General features: G+C 42.8%; 1 protein-coding gene across 11 annotated transcripts in view; it reads left to right on the forward strand.

The window, feature by feature from the left end:
- The first annotated feature begins 11,588 nt into the window (after positions 1-11,588).
- fat3a (FAT atypical cadherin 3a) overlaps positions 11,589-22,104 on the forward strand; it is a 179,958-nt gene continuing 169,442 nt past the window's right edge. For 8 of the 11 annotated variants that reach the window (XR_013972387.1, XM_080888385.1, XM_080888388.1 and 5 more), the window contains exon 1: positions 11,785-11,926. The gene's annotated coding sequence lies outside the window, so the exon portion shown is untranslated. Of the gene's footprint in view, positions 11,927-22,104 lie in introns of all 11 variants that reach the window. The other 3 variants (XM_080888393.1, XM_080888394.1, XM_080888386.1) reach the window with 3 other exon arrangements.

Below are 22,104 nucleotides of genomic sequence, written 5' to 3' on the forward strand. Positions count from 1 at the left end.
CATGCTATATCATGCTTAGGTAACTAGCGAAACTAGCGAGCTAACTTCCGCTAGCTTCTTGCTAACTTCTAACTCCGTTAAATGTAATAAATTCTGTTTTCATGGATGCCTGGAAGTTAAACTTCATAGTTACACCTGGTAAGGCAGCAATGCTGATTGTTTTATTAAAGATGAAACAATTTAGACAGTTTTTAACTCTCAGTGATGCTGCAGTGTTCGTTTGATCTGAAGTATATGGAGTTTAGGACCCAGTTACTCCCAGATTTAAGAGCATCTTAGTCTGACAAATACGACAATAACGATGGCCGCTTGCATGTTCTGCAAAAAAATGTGCTTTGTCGTGTATCTGACGGACAAACACCAAACCAGTTCCACATCACTGAAGTTGCACCATTTTTACAAACCAATTCTGGTTCATTTGTTTCACTCAACAATCGGCCATGTGCGCATGAAAACAAAGGCACTGCGCATGCGCGTTTTACTCATATTCTATCGCGATATTTCATTTTCCTATCGTTGCCTAACATTATACCAGTATTACCGTGAACGGTATAGTATGGCCCAGCCCTAATACAAAGAATGTTTTGCTTAAAAGCAGTACAAAGGAACAGCTATGTCTTCAGTGTCTTCAGTGAGAGCCAAAACAAACCAACTTTTCAGCGTGAAAAAACTCAACTCGTGTAATCTGAGGAAACGGTAAGTTTTCTCTAAATATCTTTTTAGCTGTGGTTAGCTTGATGTCAGTCTTATGTTACAGCAGCTGTGTCAAGCTCGAGCTGCGAGTCATATTTTCGGCGCTACGTTGTAGTGAGATAAGTTTGTGGGTGTTTTGTGCAGCTTCGGCTGTCCTTTTGACTCCTTGCCGGTTAGCTAGCTTGAGATACAACTTACGGTGTGTTCACACCGAACGCGATAGAGGCGGCCAGAGCGTCAGGTTTACATGTAAAGTTAATGGAAAGGCGCGATGACCCGCAATTGTGGCTCCCGCGAAAATTCAGAAGCAGATTTGCGTCGCCAAAACGCCAAAATGCCTGAAACGCGCGTCAGTGTAGCGCGTTTCAGGCGTTTGACTCGCGAAAAAAAACACGCGTGTGAGTTTTTGTGTTGCATTTTGTGCATACGCGCGTTACGCGTCTACCGCTCGAGTTGGAAAAATCTGAACTCCAGCGGCAAATCGCACCGCGACAACCAATCAGGAGCCTGGTGACGTGGCTGTGACCTAGGTCAAAGGGGCAGATCCAGCCAAAGCCCTTCATACTTCAATGGAGGGAAGGCTAATCAATGCGGTAGCAAACAACCCAGAGCCGTACGATACCAGCTGCTTTCTGTACCAAGACAGGAATATAAAGGACCGAGCTTGGAGGAAGATATGTAAAGAGATCGGGCAACCTGGTAAGTTCATTCATTTCTCTTAAGTTTTCTCTAAAGTTTTCGCTGACCCGGGGAAGCCGCACAAAAGCTAGCAAGCCACCGCTATTTTCCCACTGACGTACAAATACCGTTCTGCTTTTATGCATGTTGTCATTTAGGAATATATTTTATTGTTTATTAATAAACAGCACACAGTGGTCCCGCTGTTCATCCGTCACTGCTTCGCTTTTTCACTGATTTTCTTTTTCTTTTCTTTTTTATTGCACAGTACAGCATTGCATTCTGCAGCCTGATTGACAAATCTCCTTCGTGTCGTGTCTCCTGCGCTTGCCAAATTTATCATGTTTGGTTTTGATAACCATCACGTCCAATAGAAAAAACAGCACAAAAATACCCATAACTATGAGCCTCATTCGGAAATAGACACCTGCACCACGAGGGAAAAAGGCACACGAAAGTGGCAGGCAGATGAAGACAAACCGCGGCATAATAATACAGACTAGTTGCACAATATGGGATCAACAAGAAAAGATTTTTAGAATATCAACAAATTAAATCCATAGTAAAAAAGAAATTTAACCTCAGTCAAGTTGAATTACAAACACCACCAAGCGCGGCACATTTCCTTACTCTTAAATCCCCCAAATTATTATCTAAAATATACAGAACACTTTCTAAATTAGATGAATCAATATCCCTTCCTATTGCAAAGTGGGAAGCAGATTTATCAGTCAGCTTTGACCAAAACTTCTGGTCTCAGGTATGCTTAAAAACCTTTAAATTGATTAAAAATCCCAGTCTGCAATTAATACAATACAAAATACTACATAGAGTGCACTATACAGGTCATCGGATGTTCAAGATGGGCTTTACATCTTCCAACAACTGCTCACACTGTCAAGGCAATACACCAGACAATTACATACACGCTCTTTGGTTCTGTCCACCAGTGCAGAAGTTTGGGCGCGAGATATGTGAAGACTTATCAAAGTGTCTGAAATGTAACATTCCAACTTCCCCCTTAGTGTGTTTGTTGGGCAGCTTAGATAATGTCACTTCAGAAAAGAATATAGCCCATATGGTTTTCACTGCCCAGAAAACTGTCCTCATGAACTGGAAAAATAAAAACAATCTTAATTCTAACCAATATAGAAATTATCTTTTAGATTACATTAGTCTTGATACAGCCTCTGCCACCACATCAGATCAATTGCTCTGGGCTCCTTTGATCAGCTCCATCACCTAGTGGGGGTGGGGGGTCATAGTTTGGTCCCGCCTTCATTGTTGTGATTGGTGTGGGGGTAGGGACAGGCTTAGGGCGTCGGGGGGTTCCCCGGAGGCATCTTCCTTGGGGGGCTCAACCCGGGGTAGCGGTCATGTCCGGTTGGGGGCTCTTTTGGCTCTCGGGTGACTGTTTCCTCGTGGCTGCGTGCAGCGGGGCTAGGGGAGGGTCTGTGCTGACGGACGTGGGTTACTGACCTGGTAGCCTGTCTGCCCCTGGGTGGGTCCGGGATGGGCGTGAGGTTCTGGAGGCGCTCCGTCTCAGGGCTGGGGCCCTGGCCGGGCCTCGGGGCCTTGGGTCCTGGTTTGTGTGTTGCCGGGGTTGTGGGCGGGTGGGTGCATGGGGGCCCATCCCTGGCGCAGGGTGCCGCCAGTGCGTCGAGCCACCTGGGGGGCTCTTCAACTGGTGGGGGAGATTGTCACACCTTGCAGGAGCTTTCCTCTCCTCAGGAACTCTCTGCAGGAGGGGGAGATACAGGAGAGGTGGAGGAAGATCTCAGCCTGGGCGTCTATTGTCTCATGTAGTCTGGAAGATGAGTGGATGGTGGGGTGGGTGCAGTTTTCTCTGTGGTGGGGTTGGGTGGACTGTCCCAGGCTCTGTGGGGCCGGGGGGCGCTGCTGCGCTGGGCCCCGGATGCGCCTGGGCCCCCTTTCCCTGGCGGGTCGCGGAGTATGGGAGTGCCTACTGGGGTCAGCGGGGGAGCTGGCCCCAGGGACGGGTCACCTGCCCCTCCCTTCCTTCCCTCCCCATCTCCAGCTGCCTCCCTCTTCCCGCTCCACCACAACCACCCACACATGCAGGGCCTTGGAGTAGGGGTATGTCACCAGGGTGCAGAGGAGGCTACCCCCCCCCCCCCTCTGTCCCCTTCAGGCTGCCTCTGCCTCAATTTTATCCCACAACTTAGACATTCACATTACTCACACTCTCATTACACATACATATAGGATCTTGGGGGTGGGCACGATACAAATTACCATCAGGGTGTACACCTCACCCCTGGCGTCGTTGCCCACCTCTCAATTTTGAATACACGTAGACATTGAGGGCTAGCAGGAGGGACTATGCGCTTACCTGCTGCTCTCTGGCAGGTAGCTCCATCCCCCCTGGTTTTTCATTGCACCTTAGAACACACATGCATCAACACTACAATGAGCGGGTGGAGGGAGGTTTGGAGTCTTCTCTCACCCCCGTTCTCTGCGGCCTGCTGGAGCGGGGGGGCTAGGAGGAGTTGGCCGTCCGACTGCGGTCTGGAGTGTGGGGCCTCCTTGCTGCTGCGGAGTTGGGGCGGTCTGCCTCTCCCCACCGCAGGGAAAAGGGTAACACCACCTGGGTCTGGGTGCAGTTCCCCCCCTCCAGGGGCAAGGGTACCTAGACCCGGTTCGTAGAGTACGCTTGGGGAGTGTGATCGTGTGTACAGCGTCTCTTTATGTCTGTATCCACGTTGGTTGAGTGTGGAGTAAGTGCATATGAGAGCATGAGGGTGGGAATTAGGGCTGGGCGATATATCGAGTTTTTTAAAAATATCGATATATTTTCATACGAGATATAAGATGTGACAATATCGTTTATATCGATATAGTCTATGTTACGTTATAATTATACTTGTGGAGCCGCAGGTTTGCCTCTCTTCCGTCCACTTTTGTCTCTACGCAACGTTACTCGGCCTCGCCTCTCCTTCACTGAACACAACTCCCCCTCCCCCATAGCTTCACCTGCAGGCAATGACAAGATGAAAGCGGAAAATCTCCGTTAGCGAGTTACCGTGCGTGGGGCTGGACGGCGTCAACGTGTTAGCGAGCTTACCGCGCTAGCGAGCTAACCGCGCTAACGACATGCAGCCCGGAGGGGCTGCACGGCCTAAAATCCTTTCATTTTCTCAAAAATCGACAGTGCGCCTTATGCATGAATTCTGGTTGTGCTTACTGACCGCGAACCGATTTTATGTGGTACACAGCGCTCAGCAATCTGTCAAAAAATGTTTTAATATGACTTTGCTAAGCTACGGAGCTGCACCGCTTGATGGATTGTCGGAGGATTACGGCTACCGAGGAGAAGCCTCGCGGAGTGATACGTACTGTGTGTGTATAAGGACCACAAACGGCACCTGTTCAGAGACGTGGTGCAGCTATGAAATCTGTCTCTTTGTTATTATGCTCAGCATCTATTAGTTTACATTTTGACTGCACAATTGTGAGCTTTTTGTTATGCACAAAAACAACATTGTTTTCTTTTATTTATGGACCATGATTATTTAATAAATGCTGATAATTTATTTTTGAGTAATTTCTTCATGTACATCTACGCTGTATGTAAATAAAAGTGCCCGTGTGACATCTGGGACACAGTGTGACTAGGAACTCTCTTTTTGTTCTTAACTTATGGCTTTAAAAAAAAAAATCGAGATATATATCTTATATCGCCATCCAGCTAAAAAATATCGAGATATGAATTTTGGGTCATATCGCCCAGCCCTAGTGGGAATGGATGTTTGTGTCTGTGTGTGCCTGTATGTCTGTGTCTATATGTCAGACGCCACCTCTCTGGGGACATCTCAGGCCCTCCAAGGTTTGGAGGCCTATCTCCACCCACCACCACTTCCCCTGCCAGTGGCGGACTCCCTCAGGTGTCGATGCGTTGGTGGTTCTTTGTGTCTGGGGGTGGGCGTCCGGGTACACACCGGCTCACTCCTTGGCGGCCGCTTATCGGGGCCTGGAGCCTGGGGCTCGCTCGGGCCACTTCAGAGGTGGGGTGTCGGTCACTGAGGCACAGCTGGCTGCCGGCGGAGCTCACGGGCACGTCACTGCAACTCCCCCTGGCTTCTGCTCCGCGGCTGCTGAGTGAGCCCTCATCTGGGACTCTTCTCAGCTCTTACTGGGACAGTGGCGCGGCTGTCCCTCTGTTGGTCTTCCTTGGTCTCTTGTGTTCTGGGGGCCTCTGGATGTCTGGAGTTTTGATCTCCTCCATACAAATCAAATCAAATCAAATCACTTTTATTGTCACATCACATGTACAGGTACATTGGTACAGCACATGTGAGTGAAATTCTTGTGTGCGAGCTTCACAAGCAACAGAGTTGTGCAAAATACAATAATGTAAACAAGCAAAATACAAGCTACATCTAAAACTAATAAATATACACTCAACAAAAATATAAACGCAACACCTTTGTTACTGCTCCCATTCCCCATGGGATGGACGTAGAGACCTAAAATTCATTCTAGATACACAATATAACCATCCCTCCCAAACAGTGGTCACAAATCAGTCCAAATGTGTGGTAGTGGGCACATCTGCTATATTGAGATAATCCATCCCACCTCACAGGTGTGCCACATCAGGATGCTGATCTGACATCATGAGTAGTGCACAGGTGTACCTCAGACTGCCCACAACAAAAGGCCACCCTGGAATGTGCAGTTTTGGCCGAATGGGGCGCGGGGGAGGGCTTTGTACGCATCCCGGAAAGAGGTGTAGCAGTGGTCGAGTAGCCGATCTCCACGAGTGTTAAAGTGGATGTGTTGGTGGAGTTTGGGTGAGACTTTCTTCAGGTTTCCCTTATTAAAGTCTCCGGCTGTGATAAACGCCGCCTCTGGGTGTGCGGTTTCCTCGCTGCTGATCACGCTGTACAGTTCCCTGAGTGCTCGGTCAGTGTCGGCTTGTGGGGGAATGTAAACAGCCGTAATAATCACTGCTGTAAATTCCCTCGGTAGCCAGAATGGCCGGCACTTAATCATCAGGTACTCCAGGTCCGGTGAGCAGAAGGATTTGACCGGGTGCACGTTCGCATAATCACACCAGCTGTTGTTGATCATGAAACACACACCACCGCCTCTGCTTTTCCCAGTAAGATCCTGTGACCTGTCCGCGCGATTGACGGAGAACCCCGGTAGTTGTATTGCGGAGTCCGGTACCTTGTCCGATAGCCAGGTTTCTGTGAGGCAGATCACGCAGCAGTCCCGCATCTCTCGCTGGAATGAGATCCGTGCCCGAAGCTCGCACAGCTTGTTCTCCAGAGACTGCACATTAGCCAGTAATAAACTGGGTAACGGTGGTCTGTTAGTGCGCCATCTCAGTCGAACCAGAACGCCAGATCTTCTCCCTCTGCGTCGGCGTTTGCGGCCTCCAGGGCCAGAGAACAAAGGCGTCTCAGGTGAGATGAATGGGGGGTCTGCAAACGGAGCGTCCGTGTTGCAAAACTTGAACTCCGGAAAGTTATAAGAAAGACCGTCTTTTATGTCCAGTAAGGTTTGTCGGTCGTACACAAGGAGACATGTGCTACTCGCGAAAAAATGAAGGAAAAGTAAAATTAAACACAGAAAAAAGCTGTTGCTTGGGGGAGCTCGCGACAAGGCTGCCATACTCTGCGCCATCTTGAATCACGCATACCTGCTTCATACCCTGGAGGACGGGGCTGTGGCTCCCCACACTCCCTAGCAGATCGTTACATGGAGAAACCTTTGGAATGCAAGCATGCTGATCCACACAGGTATGCACACAGGTGTACACACGGGTATTCAAAGACGCGGACTACAGCTTTCTTGGCTGCTGCCTCAAAGCACATTGTGCGCTGTCTATCTTGCGTGCTGCACAATATCGTTTATTATTTAGTATCTACTGATATCTACTGCTAGCTAGTTTATTGTGATGGTGCCGTTTTTTTTTATTATGTTGCTCTTTGTTGTTTGCTTTCTCTTCTGTTTTTTTTCTCCATACAGGCGACCCAGGTGTTTTTTTTTTTTCTTTCTTCCCCCCCTTCTCACCGTCTCTTCTCCCCTTTGGTTTTCTTTCTCTCCCTCTCTCTCTTTCATTCTTTCTCCCTGTCCTATCCCCCAGTCATGTCTGTCCCGTTTGTAGCAACTGAAAATAAAATAAATTCATAATTATAATAAAGGTCAATCAAATGGACCAATATGGCAAGGCCATGATGATCCACTTGGTAAAATAAATCCGCTTGGCATCTTTCTTGGCCTTAAGACAACAATTCTGATGGCTAAAGATCCAAACGGGACACAAAAAAAAAAAAGGAAATAGACACCTGCACCACGAGGGAAAAAGGCGCACGAAAGTGGCAGGCAGATGAAGACAAACCACGGCATAATAATACTTTTACGTTTTGCAATCTACAAAGGTTTGCACTTTGAGAATCAATTGTGAGAACTGTGACCAATGTTCATGTGTGTGGGGAAAACAGTATATAAAGTGCGTGACCAGGGGCTAGTTATTCTGAGAACCCCTGCTGCAATAAATGAGGGACCACTGTCTACTCTGATTATTATATTCAACCTGTTAACATTTAATACTGTATTGATAGAACCAACTGATTCTGCAGCAGAGCATCCCCAGTCTCTGAGCTCCTGCTGCTGCACCCACAGGTATGTACAGCAAGCACTGATACCTTTTTAGTCGGTGAGATTGCCTTGTGATCACCTTTACTAAATATCTACAACCAATCTGATTATATCCTGTTTTTGTTTTGTTTTTTTTTCAATGTTGAAATTAAAATCTAGTAGCAGCCTTCTCATTTCTTTGTGTTTTGTGCTGTTTTACAGGCCCACAGAGGAGGACGGCTCCGAGGCAGATGAGGGACGGGTCCCAGGACGGTCCATCAGCGCTGGAGCTGGCCATCCTGGTATCCCTGAAGAGTCCACACCAGTCTCCAATGGAGCATTTCCTCCTCAGCCTTGTTCCTGCTCTGGAGAGCAGCTGGTCCTTTTTAATTCCTGTCTCTCTGTAAATTCTTATATTTTATATATTTATGTTTAATGTTTTTCTGTTTGAGAATTTTAATATTATTTCAAATAAATTTTTATAATGAGTAATGTCTCAGTTCTACTACACAGCAAATGTTGGCACACGACTTGACACATGTAGAATTTATTTCATATTATACTAATGACAAAATATACTAATACAGTGGGTTGCAAAAGTTTGGGCAACCTTGTTAATAGACATTATTTTCCTGTATAAATCCTTGGTTGTTACAATAAAAAATGTCAGTTAAATATCATACAGGAGACACACAGTGATATTAGAGAAGTGAAAAGAAGTTTACTGGATTTACAAAAAGTGTGCAATAATTGTTTAAACAAAATCAAGCAGGTGCATAAATTTGGGCACCACAAAAAAGAAATGAAATAAATATTTAGTGTATATCAATGTGTGTGTCTCCTATATGATATATGGGGTGCCTTTGTCTGGACGTGCTTCCCATCCAGAGCTGCACAGCACAGAGGAAAGTTCCAGCGCTCCCTCTGTGATGGACCGCCAGTCTCCAGGTGAAGGCACAGCCATGAAGTCGTCCACTAGACAGTCTCAGATGGCCGTCGCTACCTGGGGGGTGATCTGGCTCACCGTGGACACACTGACTCTGAAACTGAACGCGATGGTCCTGAAGGAGTCCCTGGTGACAAGGAACCTGGACAAAATTGTTCAAAATTAGTATTATGTGTACTGCAGTTACAAAATACATTAGTCAAATTCCAAAAACTTTTGTGATGTCAGATTTAAATCACAAAACTTAAATCTTAAATAAAACATTTTGTAATTATAAGGATAATTACAAAATGTATATTAGATAATATCTAAAACAGTTGTGTTTTATTTTAACTTTAACATATCATAATTTGATTGGTAGCAACGTTTACAACTACAGTGTGCCAATCACTCATAATTCCTAAACATGTCAATCAGGTAGGAATGAAGTAAGACATTAATAGAAATAAAGAGTTGTATGTTGACATGTAGCTCTTTCCTTGCTTAAATCATTAATATTTTTGAAAAATTAATCTGTGATAAGACATAGCTTATCAAGATAGAACCATGTAACTAAAGATGAACCAAACTGTTCACAGTTTTATCTAACTCTGTTTTAATAAAGGCTGGTGACCCCTGTTATAGAGTCTGACAGCTGCAGGGGTTATATACAAATATTCAACTATACCAGAATTAAACCAGGTCTAAATAAAAAGGAGTGAGTATCACTACAAAGGTTAACTCAGTGGTCCTAATGCTACAGTTTGATATCAGCAAACACCGAGCGCATAAATTGATGTGACACCACAGCCATGCTATCAATGCAAACACTGATAACAGCATAAATTGAATTAAATCAGGACTTGATGAGACCTTCTGAGTATCACTAGAAATATTATAAACAGTCATCTCCGTACCACAGTTTGCTATCAGTAAACACCGACGGCATTCATTGATAGCATAGCACATCCATGTTAGCAGTCTATAAACAATAGTTTAGCATATTAGCACAGGTATCAATAAAGGACTACCGTATACGGTAGTTGTTTAGTAACTACTAACCTTAGTAACCTCAGGCACACGGACAGGCGCTCTGCAGGTGGGATTGAGCGCCTGTAGTTGGTGTCTAGGCGGGCAATGCTTGGACCAACGCGGGACAACAGGTCCTCAAACTGGGCGAGGGAAAGTGAATGGAGAAGGGAGACTCTCTCTTCAAACGCTAGCTCGACAGCTGCCATCTAGCAAAGGTACCGGTCTGGCACAACTTCCTCCCACATCCCTCCCACATTTCCAATGCAATTTTGAGGCGCGATGGATTTTTCTTGGACACGCGTAGAGGTGCAAATGTGCACGCGTCAAATTAGGGGCGTTTGGGGCGTTTTGTTCGCGTCCATCGTGTTCGGTGTGAACACACCGTTATAGCTCACGCTTATAGCCTATAAGCTAACAGCTAGCCTGGTTAATGACGCTAGAGTTCAACGCACATGCAAACAGCTCGTCTCTACTTCTTTAACTGTTAAAACAGAAGGCAATACTGCGGGTGATTTTGTTTTTCAGCAAGAGTTAGTAAAAAACATCTCTAGTATAATCAAATCTACTTGCTAAACATCCGCAGCTTGGCAGTGTATACAGCACTATAATGACCAGACCTAATTATTTTGGAAACCATACCTCTTTCCACAGGTCTCAACTTCATCAGACATCACCTAGACTCAGAGCTGGATGAGTCCAGCGCAAACAGCAGCCTAACCGACTAAGATAAATGGATCCATGGGCTCAGGGAAGCCAGAAGCAGGGGAGCTGGAGAGGTACCTTTCATGTCCATTCACTGGAGGTGTGGATCTATTGCATGGCTTTCCCCACATCAAGAAGCTGTCAATCAAAATCTGTACAGCTCTTCCTGCATCTGGAGCTTGTGAAGGACTTCTTAGTCATGCAGGACTCCTGTTCACTGCTAAACAGTTACAGCTTCACAGAAAGAACCTTAACCATCACTTCACTGTGTGAAGAAATGGCACATTTTTGCTAAATATGCAGAAATAAATGCACACTTATACAATTTATGGTAAAATGAGCTGCTTTGTATGTATGTTGAAGATGCCTCGTTCTAATGTTTTCTCTGAGGCTGCTGTGCCATTTGGCGCAAAAATGAATATAAAGTTTACAGCATATCTTGTCACTGGAAATTGTTTGCACTGTTTATATATTTATATTATTTACTGTAGGTATTGGTGAAAAAAGCTTTATGTTGTGAAAAACTGAAATTGGAAATTAGAATTGTTATGCCTTATTTTGTTGATGTTTTTACATATATTCCTTTTGAAAATACTAAGATTTGTATATTTATTAATTTTTGTTTGTCTGATAGCATTTATTTAAAAAAATAAATTGGACATTTCAAACAGTTACTCACTACTTGAGTAGTCTTTTCACCAAGTACTTTTTTACTCTTACTTGAGTAACTTTTTTTGAGACTACTTTTCACTTTTACTTGAGTAATAATATTTTAAAGTAATGCTACTCTTACTTGAGTACAATTTTTGGATACTCGACCCACCTCTGCTGTCAGCCGAAAATAAAGAGACACCAAAATCAAGCATCTACGGAGGAAGGCAAGATGAACTTGTACCACAGTGATCTGAATGTTTCTACTGATGGAGGAATCCTGAAGTGTAAAGGCCTTCACTCTGCTCAGAATCAGCCAAATGCTGCAAAACGGGTTGCACATGGATAATAAACCAAAGCAAACTGCGAAAGCAAGCTGTTTAGTGACAGCTTTAGCTAAGCTGACTTGACTAAATGGAGCAAAGAATTGGTTAAATCTGTGCATCTCCGGCAGGTTGCGCTCTGCCCGTGCATCTCTGCACACGCCCCGGCCTCGTCGTGAGCGCGCGGCTCGCGGAGCAGCATCAGCAGAGCGGGGGCGCGGATCAGATCGAAGCGGACATTCTGCAGTCATTGTTGGAGGATCGTGCGGAGTTGGACGGACTTTCGTACCGAGGTCTTCTGTAGCGTGGCCGGGTGAGCTCCGCGGGAAACCGCATGTAGCTTAGGGGCTGGTGGGGGGCAAAGGTGCGAAGTGAATGCGGGGGACGGCTCTGGAGAGCCGGTAGTGCATTTTCTTTTCTCCTTACTGAAAACAGGGATGGTGAAGGTGAGATGAGCTCTAGCTGCTGCTTTCGCCGTGTTACAGCGCAGTAGGTGCGCGCTACCTCACGGTATGGAGGGAAAACGGTGGTCGGCGGGCTCCGACCATTAGTGGTCCAGTCTCCGCTGCAGCCGCCATGGCTGAACCGCTGTGTAGCTGTCTTTGCTCCACCGGGACTAGCCCAGCTGTGTGGTACTGGTCATGCAACTTTAGCACACACACACACACACACACACACACACACACACACACACACACACACACACACACACACACACACACACACAAAGCAGGCCTCCGTCGCACCTTTATGTGAATGATTTCTGTAATGCTGTCGCCTACAGCAGCGCTCATATCGCCGGAGCTGCAGTGCTCTGGGAGTGGAACGAAGATGATAAAAATAATCGTCGTGTTTCATGATACTGGACGCGCTCGGGAGAAATCCTCGGATGCTTCTTGTGATGTGATGCGATGCAGACGTGCTCTAGTTTCGAGGTTAACATGTGTGTTGCTGCAGACATACAGATGGAAGCAACAACTGGGACTGGTTTTAAGTGTCCCGTGGGCATTGAGGGGAGGTGTGTGAAGAGAAGCTATGTCATCAAGGTTACTAGCGGCCAGTAAGGCCGATCTTAAGGGTGGAGCTGCATTAATGAAAAAGTCTGTAGCTTGCGTGTGCGCTTTTCACCATGTGCACTGGCAGGGGCGGATCTAAAGAAATTTTGCTAGGGCGGCATGGACATCAAATGGGGTGGCAAAATCAAAACCTTTTTTAACCCCCCCCCCCCCCCCCCCCCCCACACACACACACACACACACACATATGTAGATATTACATATGGTTAAAATGAAGTATACATATTCAGTAAGTATACAGGTTTCATATAAATATAATCTAAACTTAATTTATTTTTTGTAGCCTGCATAATTAAACGTTTCAGTTACATGTGAATTTTAATTTTATGTACTGTATAGTAAATGGCCTGTAAATGGCCTGTATTTGTATAGCGCTTTTCTAGTCCCTAAGGACCCCAAAGCGCTTTACACAACCTGTCATCCACCCATTCACACACACATTCACACACTGGTGATGGCAAGCTACAATGTAGCCACAGCCACCCTGGGGCGCACTGACAGAGGCGAGGTGATATGTAAAAATTTTCCAACTGACAATCGTCAGTCCAATAACCAACAATAGGGGATATATTTGTGCAGACTTTTTGATGGGCGAAGCAATATAATCATGCACGGACTGATTTGCGCAATTACAATGTATAAGTTTTGTTTGGAGGGAATATTTTGCCTTCTTTTCTTGTTTGTTTCAGTATTAATATAGCTACTTTTGGGATTATTTATTTATTTATTTGAGATGCACCAAAGACTTAACAGTAGACTTAACAATACGGCAGAGAATCTGTTTGTTTGTTTTTTTTAATGTTCGCTGGAAGAGGCATTTTGATTTTTAAGTAACTGTTTGTAGAGCAGGGCGATATGGCCAAAAATATTTATCACGATATATATTTGAAAATTTGCAATAACGATATAACTGACGATATAATTGATGCAAGACAAAATACAACTCCACAACATTACTAGCGCAAAAAGACAACCTTCCATTTATTTTCACTTAAACAAGAAACTGGTTTTTATGTACATTAAAGCTTTATAAAAATATAACAGTGCAAATGCAAATTCCTTGCTGAAAGTTTAACCAAAAGGCATTTCCAGTAGAAATGGGCTGACATATCCTGAGCATAACCATGTATAATATCCACTGAAGTTAAAAAGAGGTGCAGTACGTATTTTTCGGACCATAAGGTGCACGGGATTATAAGGCACATTAAGCGAAACAAAGCAGTCAGATAAATCAAACTTTATTAAACTCATTCTTCTTGCTTCCTCCACTTCTGTACCATTGATTCATTAATGTTGAATTCTCTGGCAGCTGCTCTATTCCCATGTTGTTGCAGTATATTAATGACTAACCTCGTATTGTGGATGGATTATCTCAGTTGTTCTCCTGACTGAAGTTTGGTCCGTTTACAGCATCCTGCCATGCGATTGCATTTGTCTCTAACCATGAGGAACCTTAACGTTAACTTTTATAAGTGGAAAAGTGTTAGTGTTCGTCCTCCAGCTTCACTGTTTATGTTATGCTAACATAGCTGTGTCGCTAGCGATCACGTAGCACATCATTATATACCAGCTAGCCCAACTTCAGTAACCCTACAAACGTCACTGCTGTTTAGTTTCCTGTCTTCATTTATGTTGGAAGTGATAACAGAGCTGTACGTTTTAATTTTTTCAGAAATCTCTCAGTCAGAACATGCAATATCATGCTTAGGTAACTCGCGAAACTAGCGAGCTAACTTCCGCTAGCTTCCTGCTAACTTCTAACTCCGTTAAATGTAATAAATTTTGTTTTCATGGATGCCTGGAAGTTAAACTTCATAGTTACACCTGGTAAAGCAGTAATGCTGATCGTTTTATTAAAGATGAAAGAATTTAGACAGTTTTTAACTCTCAGTGATGCTGCAGTGTTCGTTTGACCTGAAGCATACGGAGTTTAGGACCCAGATTACTCCCACATTTAAGAGCATCTTAGTCCGACAAATACGACAATAACGACGGCCGCTTGCATGTTCTGCAAAAAAATGTGCTTTGTCGTGTATCTGACTGACAAACACCAAACCAGTTCCACATCACTGAAGTTGCACCATTTTTACAAACCAATTCTGGTTCATCTGTTTCACTCAACAATTGGCCATGTGCGTATGAAAACAAAGGCACTGCGCATGCGCGTTTTACTCATATTCTATCGCGATATTTCATTTTCCTATCGTTGCCTAACATTATACCGGTACTACTGTGAATGGTATAATATGGCCCAGCCCTAACTGTTTGTTTAATTTTGTATTTGTTGTTTGGTTGAGTGTGTAAGACAAACACCGGAGCTGCCTGTAAACACGGTTATAGTGGAAAAAAGAAGCCAATTTCTCTTTGTTTCCCTCCCCACCACTGTGGGTTTAAAAAAAAGAAGAAGAAAGAAATAAAATGTTTGTTTTTTTCTGAACTAACTTTCTTTCTTTCTGTTATGAGTTTCAGTAAATGAGTCGCTGCATTTTGGTGCACTCTGAGGAGGGTGCATTTGTTCACAGCTGGAAGAGTGTGCTGTTGAAACAGCGGTATTATTTTTTCTGTTGACTGCTTCTGTAAGCTTCAACCAACATTATTAGCAAACGTACTCATGGGGAAATGATAAATAAATGAATCGCTCTTGTAAAAATGATGGGTATAGGCTCACCCTATTGTCAATAGTCAATATATTCGTCTAATCGCCCAACTTTACTGTATAGCCTGTATAATAAATAAATATGTAGCCTAATAAGTATAAAATCCAGAAAGCTACACAATTGAGGTGGTTCATTCACAAACACAAGTCTAAGTTTTTTGTTAGAAAAAAATAAAATTGTTACATGCTTACACTTAAACAAACCTATATGGAAAAGATATATATAAATCTTATAAAGTTTGTATCTGTCTTGTGTGAAACTTGTATGAAAAGCATACAAGAGTGAAAACAGATATAAGATCCCTTGAAAAATTATATAATGAAACTTGTATGTTCTGGATACTTACTAAAACAATGTATGAAAGTAATGAGAAAGTGGCCACTTTCATGAGTAAATCATATAAGTTTTTACTATTTCTTTTCCATATGGGAAATGTCAGAAATTCTGCACTGTCATGAAAAATTTAAACCTAAGTTTTTCATGCTTTGTTGAATTAAACCAGAGATTCCCAAAGTGTGGGGCCCGCCCCCTGGGGCAAAAAAAAAGCAACAAAAAAAAACACGCTTGGAGACTGATGGCATAGTGGACAGGTTTTTGATGGGGCTCCCAGACAAATGCAAAGCAGGAGATGAAGCATCGCCAAATATGTTTCCAAACCAACTTCCTTCCAAGCCAAAGACTAGAAAATATGGTGAAGCATGTCTTCCCTTTGGCTTCACCTGCACAAGTGCCAAGGGAGGTCTCCCCTGCAGAATTGGTTTTCCCTGCATCGGGAGCAGCGCTGGGCTCTCCAAATCACGGACAGACAGTATCCCACATTCTTGATTTTTAGTTCACAAACACTTCTTGTAATGACTAACTTACTCCTGACATTTTGGAGATGTTAGCTCTTTATACAGTAAAGTTACAGTGGGATACAGGGGGCATTATTCTTGTAAAACAAAGGGGGGCCTAGCAAAAAAAGTTAACCCACTTAGTTCCAGATTATAATTGGCCATATTTGACTGCTTTTGATTTTACATTTATATTTCACCTTTAAATGTTTTTTTTTTTTGCCTTGTGTGGTATCATTGTTTTCAGCACAATCTTATGTCTGCATGTACAGTTATTTTTTCATTTCATTGTTTTTTTGGGGTTTTTTTTTGTACAACCATTAAAAAAAACTACTAAAACTAAAATGAGAGAACAATCAGCTGTCGTAATAAGATGTCCCACAAATTATTTTTGCCAGTAAAAAAAAAAAAAAAGTTTGTCCGCCACAAGGCAGGGGAGAACACCACAGGGATAAACCCTGCAGGCCTGACAACAGGCGTATGATTCCTCCGGTTTTCCACCTGGAGACATTGTTCAGTGGAGATGGTGTCTTCCTTTGTGACGTTCATTAGTACCCTTACTGACACAAAGCAAAACAACAATCACACAACACACTAGCTATGCACTCCACCCTAAACGTTACACATCTCTTTCTCTCTCTCGCCCGCTGGATCTCGCTGCCGTCACTCCCAAATTTTTCACATCATTCCGAAACAATAAAATCCCACATGATGCCACTTTTTTTTATTTGTCGACATGATACATTTTTCCACCAATAGCAATGAGGTGCCTTTTTTTTCTCTACTGTTTAGTATTCAGAAAAAGCATTGCATATATATATATATTAGGGAGAGAGAAAGACTGCTATGTCAGCTTAAATCGGTCATGTGCGTATCTGCACACATCTGCTACTGTGTGTGTGTATGCCAGAAAGATGGAGAGAGTATGAAGGTGCTTCCTCCTCCTCTCACCTTTCATCAGGTAGACAACACCAGCTAGGCATCCACTGTTAATTGGCTCTGCCCTGCCAGAGTCCGTGCAGCTCCTTTTCCACTCCTCCTTTCCCAACAGTTCCTCCCTTCATCATCACCTCTTATCATACTTAACAATTCCTTCTTTACACCCTTGTCCTTTACCTGTTATGCAAGGTCTAATTGGAATACAGTAGCTGCTTTAGACTGCAGTGTGGCAGGTTTAATTATAGCTTTTTGTACATACTAAAAGATATCATCTTGTATGAGATATTTCTCATATTTTATTTGTAGATTTGTTTAAACCTGGTTATTAAGTTTGTGGGAGTGATGCAACTATAAGCCTTTTTGTCTAAACTTTGTCCCATGTGAGTGAATTACTCAGAGTAAACACTAACAGAAAACTGCAATTCAATATTCATATTTAGGACACAAAATACTTAGATTTATGCTGTGGAATGTAACATGATGAGTTCTTCTTTTGAAACGCTTTTTTTTTGGTTTTGTTTTGTTTTTCTATGTGTGCTACAACTTGCCTTGAGGCAACAGTTGCTAAGATTTGGCCCCATTTATAAATTGAATTAAATTGAAAAAAAAAACCCCATACTATATGTATGTTTGAACAACCACGTCTTATACTTACAGAGAATGGTAGGAATAATTTCCTGAAGCACTTTTTATGGTTGAGTCAGTCTGAGGAAGGAGCTCTGCTGCCTCAGAACTGTCTTGTGTAGGAGGTGTCATGAGTTGTCCATGATACAGAGGAAACACAAGTGAACTGAGCTGGAGATGTTTTGTTGTGCCTCTGAGTGGTAATTATCGTGTGTGATGTGGGATTTAAAAATTTAGAGATTTGCCTTTAAAGATGGCAGAAATGTTTAGATTACCTTCGTTTTCCAGGTACTTTTGATGATAATGTGGCATGTGCATATTTCATTACCTAAACCTAAACTTGTTAGATTGGTGCTGATTTAGAGCTGCATCATTTTTGCAATCAAGTGAAACAGGTTTGTAGTCATATTTATTAACAATTCAGCCTCATGACTAACATTTTCCTTTCACAATAAAGCCTAGCAGCTCTGAGCAATTTCTGACAGTGTAACATTGCTGGATGAGGCTGGGCTTCCGATGTTAGACGGGATTTTTTTTTAGCAGTATACTGATAGATGTTCCAGCCTTGACGTTGTTTCTGTGTTCTTGTGGCTGCATATCAGGACACGGGCTGCATTGCTGCAGATAATATGTGAGAGCACTTTGCAGAGCACTGTAGGACTGGCTGCAGTGGCTGATCCTCCCCACTGAGCACACTGACCTCCACATGGAAGAAAGAGAGGAGGGGGAGGAGAAGATGCAGCTATTCTCTCTATTCTTTTTGTTCTCCTTCTCTCCAAGTGCCTTGCTCCACAGGCTGGCTGCTTGGAAATGGCATTGCTGCAACCCCTCCTCCTTCTTCACTCTCCCCCTGCTTTTCCTGCATCTCTGGGGTCCCAAGAGCTTTGTGAGCGTCTGTTTGAGCCAAATGCCAGCACTCTGCATGCCCTCTCCCCCCTTCCTTCATCTTCCTGCGTGTGTATGAGAGGGAGAGAGTTGGGGGATTTCTTTGGATGCCTTCTTTATCCATGATGGGGGTTGCCTGTTGCTGTGTTCTAGTGCTTCATCCCCAGCGTTTGTGCAATTGGCGTGTGAGTAAGAGAATGTTATTGTTCACAGTTTCACCATAAGCTCTTTTCACACATGTACTGCAGCTCTACTGCATCCCAGTCCTTTGTCTATGACACTGTGCTTAGCACCACAAATTAGTTTAAAAAAAAAAACAAAAACGAATTTTTTTCCCCATGATCTGATGGGATGCTTACATTTAAACATACACTTCAAATAAACTGAAACATCAAGGAAATCGAGCTAAAAAGTTGGTAATCTATGTACCATCAATATATCTTAACTCAACAACCAGCTGACATATCCTTTGAAACCTGACAGCTAAATTGCCTAGATGTGAGGCTTGTGAGGCTTTCACTGTGAACATATCAGAAATTTTACATCTAAATGTAGGGATGGGTATTGATAAGATTTTCACGATTCCGATTCCATTTTCCATAAATTATTCTGTAGCAATTGTAGGCAGGGACATTACTGGATATTCTTGTGTAAACAAGAATATCCAGTAATGTCCCTGCCTACAATTAAACACATTCACTTACTGAAAATCGGGGGCACCTGCTGTGGCAAATCGGGGGCACCTGCTGTGCAAGCCTTTTACCACAAACTTAGTCACTGCTCGGTGACATTCGTCTATCCTGCCTGAAAGGAGACGCTACCGGTAGACTGCAGCGAGAACTGCCAGCATCTGAGGCAGCCAGACTCTGTCTCTCTCATCATGGTCACCTAAATGCACAGTAATAGCAGGTAGGGCTGCTCAATTAATCGAATTTTAATCACGATTACGATCTGGAATTTCAACGATCATTAAAAATGACTGAGCCGATTATTAGCCCCTCCCTCATTTATCCGCGACACCTTAAAGGCCGGTCCGTGAAAATATTGTCGGGCATAAACCGTCCGTGGCGCAAAAAAGGTTGGAGACCGCTGATTAAGAGGACCCGAGGGAAGCTCGGAAAGCTAAGCAGAAGTTATTTGGAGAGGAGAGTGACTGCTGTTGGTTGAAAAGAGAGGTAAAAAAACTTCAGTGGTGTTGCACACTATTTTATATTATTTTTTAAAGTCATTGTTAACCCTTTAAAGCCGGTCAGAGCAGCACGCTCCGTGTTGTGTAACTATTTTTAAATCCCTGTAGAACCTGAACCGTGTAAGGTAGCGCAATAATTTGTTTTGCATATGAAACCGGAGGAGTTGTACTTACATCTGATGCCATCAGCTTGTCCTCGGTCACGGTTTCCTTCCACATAAAGCTTTGCAAAAATTGCATAAAAAGCGCTTGCAGGAACAAAAACATAATATTCCAGAAACAGGCTTTGCCGATTCGATCAGCTGTTCGTAACACTTCCCACAGTGAAATGATGCACCTGCTGTTTTCTTTGCAAATTTGCATCATAGGATTGTTTTTTGTTTTTCCTGCAGTATATAAAAACTGTATCTCCAAAATAAAACTATGAAGACACTCAAAATAAATTTCCTGTTGTTGTAAACTATTTTTTGCAACTTTATTGTATTTAAAGTTTTGAGGGATAAACCTCTTAAATTTCTCCAAGTAGAAATATATGTAAACAAAACAAAAGCGATTTTCAATTTTTTTTGTAGTTTATTGCACTTTTTTGCAATTTATGTAATTACTATGGACTTAATGCATACATATTATTAAAATATGGGCTATAACAGTTGTATTGATGTATAGCAACTTGAAATGCTCCCACAAATGGCACTACAGCATGTAAAAAAATAATATAAGCTCTGGTGGACTTGGTTCTATAGTAGGTCTTAAAGGGTTAAATAAATATCGTCAAATAATCGTGATCTCAATTTCAGTGAAAATAATCGTGATTATCATTTTTGCCATAATCGAGCAGCCCTAATAGCAGGTTTTGTAATAAGGCAGATCACGCTAACATAATATGCACTGTTAGTTGATTATTTACCTGCCGCATTAACGGGAGAGGATGTGCAAACGTTACCGCTGCTGCTGGGTTGAGATTCACGAGTCCGGAGCGGAATTAAAAACACGACATTCATTTAAGATTATCACGTGTTTTGTGAGCAAATGCTTTTGCATATTCGTAGTGTTTCCTCCCTTAAATGAAATGTCTACTTTTCAAGTATTGCAAGTTGCCCTGTTGTCATCCGTTCTCGTAAAGTATAATCAAACTTTTGAGCGTTTGAGCCGCCATGTTTCCTGCCAGGTAGGGCTGCTCGATTATGGCAAAAATGATAATCACGATTATTTTCACTGAAATTGAGATCTCGATTATTTGACTATATTTATTTAACCCTTTAAGACCTACTATAGAACCAAGTCCGCCAGAGCTTATATTATTTTTTTACATGTTGTAGTGCCATTTGTGGGAGCATTTCAAGTTGCTATACAACTGTTATAGCCCATATTTTAATAATATGTATGCATTAAGTCCATAGTAACTACATTAATTGCAAAAAAGTGCAATGAACTACAAAAAAATTGAAAATCGTTTTTGGTTCTTTTACATATCTTTCTACTTGGAGAAATTTAAGAGATTTATCCCTCAAAACTTTAAATACAAAAAAGTTGCAAAGAATAGTTTACAACAACAGGAAATTTAGTTTGAGTGTCTTCATAGTTTTATTTTGGAGATACACCAATTTTTATATACTGCAGGAAAAACCAAAAAACAATCCTATGATGCAAAAACAGCAGGTGCATCAAAATAAACTATTTCCAGCAGTGCAATTTGAGTTCTAAGCATCCCAGAAACTATTCAGAAAAGTCAAACATGACCAGTATAGGCTTTTAAGGCCTACAAGTAAAAAAAACTACATTTTCCGCGAAAATGACGTCACTTCTGGTTTCGGCCAGGGAATGGCGGACATGCGATAGTTCGCGCTGGCGTCTGTTTCACTGTGGGAAGTGTTACGAACAGCTGATCGGATCGGCAAAGCCTGTTTCTGGAATATTATGGTTTTGTTCCTGCAAGCGCTTTTTATGCAATTTTTGCAAAGCTATATGTGGAAGGAAACCGTGACCGAGGACAAGCTGATGGCATCAGATGTAAGTACAACTCCTCCGGTTTCATATGCAAAACAAATTATTGTGCTAGCTTACACGGTTCAGGTTCTACAGGGATTTAAAAATAGTTACACAAAACGGAGCGTGCTGCTTTGACCGGCTTTAAAGGGTTAACAATGACTTAAAATAAATAATATAAAATAGTGTGCAACACCACTGAAGTTTTTTTTAACCTCTCTTTTCAACCAACAGCAGTCACTCTCCTCTCCAAATAACTTCTGCTTAGCTTTCCGAGCTTCCCTCGGGTCCTCTTAATCAGC

Source organism: Rhamphochromis sp. 'chilingali' (assembly GCF_963969265.1).
Source record: "Rhamphochromis sp. 'chilingali' genome assembly, chromosome: 8".
Classification (NCBI taxonomy): domain Eukaryota; kingdom Metazoa; phylum Chordata; class Actinopteri; order Cichliformes; family Cichlidae; genus Rhamphochromis; species Rhamphochromis sp. 'chilingali'.